The sequence below is a fragment of the Ursus maritimus genome, unplaced genomic scaffold (assembly GCF_017311325.1).
Source record: "Ursus maritimus isolate PB19 unplaced genomic scaffold, ASM1731132v1 scaffold_29, whole genome shotgun sequence".
In the NCBI taxonomy this organism is placed as follows: domain Eukaryota; kingdom Metazoa; phylum Chordata; class Mammalia; order Carnivora; family Ursidae; genus Ursus; species Ursus maritimus.
The window spans coordinates 12,903,300-12,913,927 of NW_024425452.1; the positions used below are offsets into that span (position 1 = coordinate 12,903,300).

At 35.2% G+C, this 10,628-nt stretch overlaps 1 non-coding gene across 1 annotated transcript; it reads left to right on the top strand.

The window, feature by feature from the left end:
* The first annotated feature begins 254 nt into the window (after positions 1-254).
* On the top strand, positions 255-356 carry LOC121105734. The gene has a single exon (XR_005838385.1). It is a non-coding gene; the product is annotated as a U6 spliceosomal RNA (small nuclear RNA).
* Positions 357-10,628: the final 10,272 nt, after the last annotated feature.

Here is a 10,628-nt window from a genome sequence, read left to right on the forward strand (position 1 = left end):
ACAATACCGTTAACAATCAATGCAAATAATACAAAACATTGTATAGGATCTAAACATGGTAACTTACTACAAAAAGCCATTGAAAGAAATCAAAGAAGACTTAAACAAATGGAGACAATCCAATTAGAAAATAGGCAAAAGAGATCAACAACATTTCACCTAAGAGGATATACAGATGTCATGTAAACAAATGAAAAGTTATTCCACATCATTAGCCATTAGGGACATGCAAATTTAAACCACAGTGAGAGTTCTTGCTTTGGCAGCATATATAGTAAAATTGGAATGATACAGAGGAGATTAGCGAGGCTTCTGCACAAGGAAGATACACAAACTTGGAAGTGTTCTATATTTTGCTTTCTTTTTCTAATGCTTTCAGATGGGAAAATTGAGCATCCGATAAGCAAAGGGACTTACCCAATTGAGGGCCACTTCGGCTTCAAACCCTTAGTTCCTCACAAACAAACAATCAAAAAACCAAAACCCAAACTGAACCAAAAAAAAAAAAAAAACAATGAGATATCACTAAGCACCTATAGCTATACTTAAAAATAGTGACAACAGTAAACACTGGTGAGGATGTCATGAAATAGGATCATTCATACATTGCTGGTAGGAATTATAATGGTACACACTTAGGAAACATTTTTGCAATTTCTTCAAAAACTAAACATGAAACTAATATATAGCCCTGCAATTGCACTCTAAGGGCATTTATTACAGAGATATGAAAAGTTATACTCACACAATAACTTGTACATGGATTTTCACTTAGCACCTTAATTGTAATAGCAAAAAACTAGATCAGCACAGATGTTCTTCAACTGGGACGCTTTAACTGTGGTGCATCTATATTATGAAATACTGCTCAGCAATAGGAATTAACATACCGTTAATACATGCGAACACTTGGATGAATCTGCAGGAAATTATGCTGAGTGGAAAAGCAATCCCAAATGGATACATAGCATATAATTTTTATTTATATAGCATTTTTGAAATGACATAATATGAGAAATAGAGGAAAAATTAGTGATTTTCAGAGATACCAACTAGGATTGGTGGTGGTTGGGGGAAGGCAGAGGTGTGGGAGGGAGGTTAGTGTGGTTATAAATGGGCAACCCAAGGCAATTTATGGTGTTCAGCATCTTGACTATGATGGTGGATACATGGACCCGCATAGATGATAAAATTGGATAGAACTAAACCCACATACTGTGTGTACACACACATATGTGTGCAGGTAAAACTGGAGAAATCTGAGTAATGCTGGTGAATTACATTAATGTCAATGTCTTGATTATGATATTATACCACAGTTTTTGCAACATGTTACCATTGAGGGAAAATACTGTAAAGTGTACCTGAGATCCCTCTTATAAGATTATTTCTTACAATTGTATGTGAATTTAAAATTATATCAAAATTTAAAACATAGGTTTAAAAAAATTGTATACTGAAATTAAAACTATAGTGAAAATGAGATTACATGAAAATGACTCAAGTACCAGGAAACATCTGTTCCTTAAAAAGTGAAATTCTGCATATTATTTTTATTTTAAATTCTCTCCTTTGCGTGATGACATTGTAATAGATAAAATTCGGAGGTAGCCGAAAAGAAGAGAAAGCCCACCCAAAGGATTAGCTGTTCTATCTCCATATATTGACTTAAGTAAAATAAGTAGTATATAAAAATATAGTCATTAATTAATGATACAGTAAAATATATATTAATCAAGAGAGAGAAAATGTCCTGTAACTTTCAGCTCAATATTTTCACAGTGAATCTCCTTCATACTCAGCAGTTCCCAACTTTTTTACACATTACAAAACACTTAGAACATTATATTTATGTGCCACACGAGACTCTACAGATTTACTGATAGCCTTAGGGAACTAGCCCTTGTCCTCAGGAGATGCTGATTCCCAACCTATCACCTTAAGACTAAAAAGATCAATATCTTCATACAATTGTGATTTTGCACTTTGGGAACTGCTAATACAGGCTGAAATTAAAAATCTTTATTTTCTACTTGGATGAGGGCTCTAGGGGATCTGTGCTGTACCTACCAGCCCAGCTTCACCTTCTTCCACTTCTAGCCTCAAACTGGGAGCTCCAATAGTAAGAGTTCTGGTCTAGTTCTCTGAACACACCAGGCCTGTTGAGTCTTCTCTATTTCTACACTCATGAATTCCTCTACCTGGAAGTATCTCTATGCCTGATCCATCTGCCACAAACCTTTAACCCCTCTGTTATTGGGATGATTAAAAGCTTTAAAGACTAAAGCTCTTCTTAAAATTTGTGCTTAAGTGCAGTTTCATTCGTCAGATCAAAGTGTTGTGGACAAACCTCAAAGTGAACAATTATTTTGCTATATACATTTATTTACTTGACAATATCCTGACTGGACAATAGCACTCTTGAAGGCAAGAAGTGCATAGTTTTTATCTTTTTAAATTTCATTTAATTAATTTTGGGGGGTGGGCTAGTGAAATACAAAAGTGTAGGTGGCCAATACATATTTGTTGAATAAATTCATAACAAATATTTGAATAATATTCATAAAGTGGTATCTACTTGGCAGAATAACATCTTCATTGCATCTTTGTGTAATATGTAGTCTTTCACATTACTGAGAGTCATGAATTATCTCTCCAGAAAAAACACCTACGCATAAAAGTTTGCACACAGTTGCCATATTCACGGATTTCCCTGTAGATGACCTAAGGGTCACTCATCATCCAGGACAGTGGATTAGGCCAAAAGATCTTCTGAAATGAAAAATTATTTTTACCTTATTGGGCAAACTACCAGTATGACTTGATACTTATAGATATACTTACCATGCACTTAGACTAGATAGATTGTACTTGTAAAAATTTTCAGAAATCAATGAGTTTATTTTATGCTTAATGTGTGAAGATAAAATGGTACCAGAATATCTATTATGTGTCAAGGAAAAAGGAGTCAATTAGTCCCCAATAAAATAGATATTTCATTCTCTGGAATAACCCAGTATGTTATATTTTTAAATGTCTGAACCATAAAAACATGTCAAGGTATTTCTTACCTCTTAAACTGATTTCACTCACTCTTGATGCTCAGAATATTTTGTTTTCAGTGTGTTGAAAAGTGTATTCTATGTTTTTAGTTTGAACGTGTTCACATTTCTGTTATGAGCAGAATATGAAAGACATTTTAGGAATTACTAAAGGCATTGCAAAAGTGATTTGAACACCATTCAAATTTATTTCTACTTTTGTTAGTATCAAAGGCCCAATTGTAAATTGCTATGATTTGCTTATTAGATTTTTAGTGTAATTTTTTATTTTACTTTTTAAAATATCTTCACATTTAAAACTATAGGAATAAAAAGATCCAAATTATCTTCTACAATGCAGGATTAATCTTAACCTTTTAGCAGTTCAATTTTTGTATTGAGGACACAATTCTTTTGGCGTATCAATTAAATATACTGCATAATACTTTATTTTCCATTATGACCAAGCCCAAAATTAATTTCTGAGTTTTTTGTTGTCATTTATTTTTTATTTTTCCTTTTATTTTTATTTTTTCATTTAGGAGTCTCAGTACCAAAAGAGGGCCCTGGTTTGAAAAGAAATATCTGCAAATAAACAAATCCACAAAAAATGAACAGCAACAAAATATCCTCACAGTAGGAAATAATAAAACCGCAGAGGTAGAAGTAGACCTTTAAAATACTTGTAGTTGGCATACTGAGTAGCTTAGTTGGTTAAGCATCTGCCTTTGGCTCATGTCATAATCCCAGGGTCCTGGGATGGAGTCCCACATCGTGCTCCCTGCTCAACAAAGTGTCTGCTTCTCCCTCTCGCTCTGCCCCTCTCCCCCTGCTGGTGCTCTCTCTCTCAAATAAATAAACAATAAAATAAAATATTTGTAGTCTATATGATTTGTTTGACTTCAAATTTGATTTATTTTCATAGGCAATGATGAATTTATATACAAACTTTTAAACGCTTTATTAACCAGGACAGAAAACTCAGATTAGAAGGTAAAACTAAAAGCATTCACTTCATCATTTCAGTAATTCAGTGCCCATCTGCTGTGTTGCCAATTTAATTATAGAAAGGTCTGTTAAAATATTTATAGGTTGTAAAAAATTTGGACAGACTAATAAACTTTATAACTATAAATATCTGATGCGATATCATTCTTTTAAGACTAATTATGGAAAAAATTTACTGTGTGTATTTTTTTTTTAAAGAATTTATTTATTTGAGAGAAAGAGAGAGTGCAGGAGCACCGAGGAGGGGCAGAGGGAGAGAGAGAAGCAGACTCCCCTCTGAAAGTGGAGCCCGAAGACGAGGATGCAGGCCTCAGTCTCGGGACCCCAAAATCATGATCCTAGTCAAAGGCAGACACTTAGCCAACTGAGCCACACAGGTGCCCCTGTGTGTATTCTTTTGTGCATGGAGTTGTATCAATTTTTTAGATGGATTACTACAACAAAAGTCACTTTTACCGAAAAAAAAAAAAAAAGTTATGTTCCAGGTTATGTATTTAAAGCAGTATTTGAGTGGTGCCTGGGTGGCTCAGTCTGTTGAAGGACAGACTTGGTTTCGGCTCAGGTCATGATCTCAGGGTCATGGGATCCAGCCCCACATGGTTCCATGCTCAGCATGGAGTCTGCTTGTGTTTCCCTCACTCTGCCCCTCCCCCACTTGCACTCTCTTGCTCTCACTCTTTCTCAAATAAATAAATAAATCTTAAAAAAAAAATAAAGCAACATTTGGTATAGAAAAATTCCAATATTTCTGTAGACCCTGGATTGCCTGGGGAGTTCACTATGACATAGAGAGCATTTTACCTATACTGGAAATCATTATATTTAGGTCAACCCACTTGTGAAATTTGTTCTTATTGTCTTTTTATTTAATTTAATAATAATAATAGGTATATATAATAAATAATTTAATTATATATTATATAAAAATAGATTATATAATACATATTGTATATCATAATATGTATGTATACACACACACACACACACACACACACAAATAGACACTGACTACAGGTTCAGAGCCCTTTCCTTCCATGATCTTACCCGATTCTTCTTACAGCCACATGCAGAAGGTGCCATAAAAGGAGTTGTACCTGCTCAGTTCATGAAAGAATGAAAGAAAAGAAACTTTAAATAACTTGCCCAAGTTCACTAGTTAGTCATTGTCAGAATTGAACCCAGTAAATGTGGTTCCAAGTGGAATGTTTTTCCATGACATGATCTCCAGAGATGAAAGAATAATGAAATCTTTGCAGGTAAAGTTTGAAGGCAGAAAGCTGCTCACAATTTTCATTCACCTTGAAAACAGAAAGGTTTGAGGATATATCTGACACTTTATTTACTATGATTACTCTTAATATATATAAATGTAAATAGCTGTAAATATCAGCAAGCATTAAGTGCTCTCCTTTTCTCAGTGGGGTGGAAGTTCAAAAAGTATCTTGTATTGGTGCTGACCAGATGCATTTTTTGGTGAATATTTGTGTTACTGATACTCCCTATGGAAGATTTTCTATTGTCATATGACTGGCTGGACATTCATTTTCAAGAACAATGTTATTAGAAGCCCTCAGGATAGATGCCATTGGAACAATATCAACTCTGAAGCAACATGCTCTGATGTCATAAGAATCCTGGAGTCATGTTGAGTCACCCCCTTTAGTGATCAGTTCCCACATGATTAGAAAGATAGCATTACATATAGGTGAAAGCTTCTGAAAAGTCATCTTGTTGAATCTTTACTTACCTCTTTCATGTCAAAGACAGTACTTTATAATGTGCCTGATTCAGAATAATTCTCCAAATCCCTAATTTTTCATGAAACCAGCTGTTTTCAGCAATTGGTATCTTAAGAGCAATTTTTTTTTTAAGTGCTACACTGTGTTCCTGGGTTATATCAGTGTTAGTACCTACCCTGGATATTCTTACCCTATGGGCATGTGAGCGATCTTTTCTGTATTCTTGAGTTCTGCTAGGTCATTTTGCTTTTCTTGTGACTCATATATAAAGGATGTTAACTTATACTGCTGAACATTTGAGTAAAAACAGGATAACCCCCAATAAACCTGAGCTTATGCTCAGGAGTAGAGAGATTAGTCCCTTTTTATCTTCTGATAGAACAGAGAGAAAACACTGAAGCAGCCTTGATTAGCCTTACTGATAAATAAAAAACAGCAGCATGCACCGTGGACTCTGCAGGAGCATTCCGTGGCAGCCCCCAGAGCTGCCCTTCTACTGACCAGGCGTACTCCTTCATGCCTATCCTGCCTGTTCTGTCAATCCCAGTCCTGGAAAATTCCAACCTTTGTTTCTTCTACTTTTGCTCTAGCTCCCGACCAGTATTAGATCTAATGCAGAAATGATGGGCCAAACTTCAGCTGGGTCCTTCCTTCCCACTTCTGTGCAATTGGTTCATGGATCACCTGGTAATTCTTTAGTGAAGATACTATAATGATTGCCCAGGCTATCTTCTCTCTCAAGTCTTCTACACCCTCATGTTAACCCTGTGTCTCAGCTAATGCCTTTAAAATCCATCTGCAGTGAGCTCCCATATTTCCTCTTACTTCTAGCCCAACGTACTTGTCTACACAGATATTCATTTTTTCCCTCTGGACAGAGAAAGATTCCACTTCTTGTAGTAAATACTAATTTTATTTTTCTCTCACTTCTTAAATAAGTTGTATTGTCACCATTCCTTCCATTTTCATTAACAAAGTTCCTTTTAGCATAGCATCTCCTCTAGCTTAATAACAACTCTGAAAACCCTCAGTTAATATGGCTTCCCTGTCTAGTTACCCATCTTATTGCATTATAAAACGTCTTAAATGCCTAGACATGAGAGTTTACTAGATCTGGGCCAAAGATCTGAAGTCACACAGATAAATATAAGAACTTGTACCCCTAGTGTTATCATCTTTAAATATTGGTATTTTCAAATATAAAAAGAACCACCCAGTACCTTGATCTATCATTTTTAACAATCCTTTAGTTTGGACTAGGTGTGTTCATTTCAACTATTGGATTGTAAAATCTTTGAGAATATGAGCCATTTTTTTTCCTTCTCTTCTCCTTCTTGGCCTTTGTTCTTCTTCTCAGCCTCCATTTTTCATAATAGGCATTATATAAATGCTCACTAATTTATGAATTGACCTTCAAATGCTTTAAACTTAAACTGGAGAGTGTGGCTGCTGATCAGGAGAAAATGACTCTCACAGGAGTAAGCCCTGAACCCTATATGGTTATCAGCTGATGGGGTTCTTTTCTCCTGGTTGGAAGAAAGAACTCCCAATCATGTATGAATAAACTACAAATCAGATAATCTAGCAGTGACTGAGCCGTGATGTCTCAGTGAACCACTAAAACCACATATGCAGTATAATATCTCAATGGATAGTCTTTATTCATAAAAATGCAATCCAGTAAATATCATAGCATTGTTTTACTACCCCTTTGCTTATCATTCATTGATTGGGTCTAGAACATAGAATTAGACATTATTTATAAGCACTTGATGTACATCTGACAAAGACAAAAAAAAAAAACATGAAAGAAGATGACGAAATGATTTTGGCTTGGTGCCAGCGCTAAGGGAGTTTATTATCAGAGTCCATACGTCAATTCTCTTTATCTTTAGAGAACTTGGATCACATTCAAGGTCACAGAGAGGTGCAACAAATAATAGATCTTCCAAAGTGGGAAATTTTTGCAGGTGAAAGTGACAAAAGACTTAAACTAAAACTATCCTGGAAACACTACCACAGCACTACTGCTGTAAAATACAGTGAACAGAGCAGATACTAAGAACATAAGAACCTGCTGATACTTTTCTCAGCTCTGGTTGGAAATTTAAAAGTAAAATATTCAAACAAACACATAACAAGAGGACCTAAATTCCAACACTTCCTAGTCAGTTTCTAGCATGCAGTGAACTATAGAGACTCTAGTAGCTGAGTAATTTGGGATGGACTGCTTTCCTGCTCTGCCAACATGGAACTTGTTAGTGTGGCTGTTCACAAAGATGGGGAATATATTCTTTTGCTCAATGCATATTTTTAAATAGCTGCTATAAGCCGGACACTAAGCTATGTCCTAGAGATACAGCCAAATAAAATAGAATCTGTGCCCTTGAGGATTTACAATAAAGCAGAATATGAGATAGGCCTTTACTGAGTTTCAGAATTAAACACCAGAATATAAAGATACATTAAAAATCATGTCTGTTTCTGATTATCCATATTATCATTTTCCTCCATTGGTGCAGAAAACCTATTAGAGAGATTGAGGAAGAGAAAATCAGTTAGATGTAAAGTGAAACATTATTAGATACAACTTAAAATCATTACATATTTATCAATTTATTCATTATTTAAAATATCTGTCTTTCCAGGAAATACATCATGTACTGTAAACAGTTCAATTTCCTCACCTGTTAGTCAAGTACACTTAACTCAATGAGAAAATATGCCAACTCTCTCCTCACGCATATCAATCAATGAAAAGCTTTTATGGAGTTCCTCCATGCAATGTAGGCAAAAATTTGACATTCTCTTTTTCCATTGGTACCACTGGAGGTGTTTTAATTTTCCAGATGGAAAATTACTAGAATTTAACCTTTTCTTGGAATGCCAGCCATCCCAAAACAAAGCGTAAGGTCTAGACAGGCCACACTGTTATCATAATCTCAATATTTTAAAAGTTAAATGATAGTTTCTTCAGCATTAAATGATTACTTTGTATGACCTACCCTCAGCAGCCTCTAAATCACCAATAAAATTTTTCATGTGTTCTAGGATTTTGCTGAAAGTCTTATAGCTACAGATGCCTGATCCATCTTACCTTGAAAAAGTTAAATATGAAATTAGAGGTTAAGAAGCGATGAGTGTCAGCATAGTCATGTGATATGTCATGGACGTGTAACTGAGCTTTGGTTCTTATGACTCATACTAGTGATCCATAATGAATCAGGCAGGCAGGACTATTTCTGTCATTCAATCAAAAGGTTTTTTCTTATTGCTAAATGTTCTTGAAGAATATGCGTCTCCTATGTATTATACATAGATCACATTGAGGTTCACTGTTTTAAAATTTATGTTACTAAGAGGAACTTAATATTAATCAATGATTAATAAGTTTGAGGGACTGTATTTTTTCTTTTGAATATATACAATACATGAAAGTAATAATATTAGTCCTAGAAAAATTGGTATGCCTTCCTTAAAATTGTAGATAACAATAAAAGTAAAATTGGCTTATCAGAAAATAAGAAGGTGTAAAGGTTAATTTGAATTAGAATGTGTCAATTACATTCTGGATATATGTTATTCTGGAAGATGACATCAATGGGTCTTTATAAGAACCTATGATGGCAAATTTAACACTTGGCAATGCTATTTCATTCAAGTGCTTCAATGACCTCATATGCAGAGTCAAATCCTCTCCAAGTATAGACTTCTTATCCTAATTTACCAACAGATTAAGATTTATTATTTATTCAAAGAAAATATCATGACTATAAAGATTACATTTAAGTTCTTCTAGTTCTGCTTCATTGAAGTTCTTCTAACTTTGTTATTCTCTGTGGTCTTTCTATAGGACTGTTTCGGGAAAGCAAAATTTGCCACCCCAAAATTTGTGTCTGGCAATGTGGATTATTTTAGGCTGATTTTTTAAAGATATTATTTATGTATTTATTTGAGAGAGAAAGAGAGAGAAAACATGCATAAGCAGGGGGAGAGTCAGAGGGGGAAGGAGAGGGAGAGAGAAACTTGAGCAGACTCTGCCCTGAGTGTGGAGCCCCACGTGGGCTCAATCCCACCACCTTGAGATCATGACCTGAGCTGAAACCAAGAGTCAGAGTCTTAACCAACTGAGCCACCTAGGTGTCCCTAGGGTGATTATTTTTAAAAAACAGAGGCTCAGGAAAAAACCTTTGACTTTCCCCCTAACTGCCTAAAAGAATTTAGATAGAGGACTTGCTCTAGGAAGGGAGGTATCACCATAGATAACTACAGTATAATGCAAAGTCTGTTTGTTAAAATTCTTCTCTGTGTCCATTGTTTTAGGATGTCCCGGCAAATATTGATTGATTGAACATTTACTTTTTTTCATCTTCCTGTGAATTGTCTTCCTCCCTTTCGAAGTCTCAAAACCCTATCTCCTGCTTAGGTCTGAATGGCCTATAAGCCTCAATTGCTTGACTGCCTATAGGCCTTATATTCTTATGGAGCCCTTGTATGTACATAATTAAACTGTATTTTATTTTCTTAATCTGTCTTATGTTAATTTATTCTTAGACAAGCCAAAAGAACCTTGAAGGATAAGAATATTTTCTTTTTTTTTTTTTAAGATTTTATTTATTTATTTATTTATTCGACAGAGATAGAGACAGCCAGCGAGAGAGGGAATACAAGCAGGGGGAGTGGGAGAGGAAGAAGCAGGCTCATAGCAGAAGAGCCTGATGTGGGGCTTGATCCCATAACGCCGGGATCACGCCCTGAGCCGAAGGCAGACACTTAACCGCTGTGCCACCCAGGCGCCCTGGATAAGAATATTTTCTAACCCAACACTATTTTTGGTAAA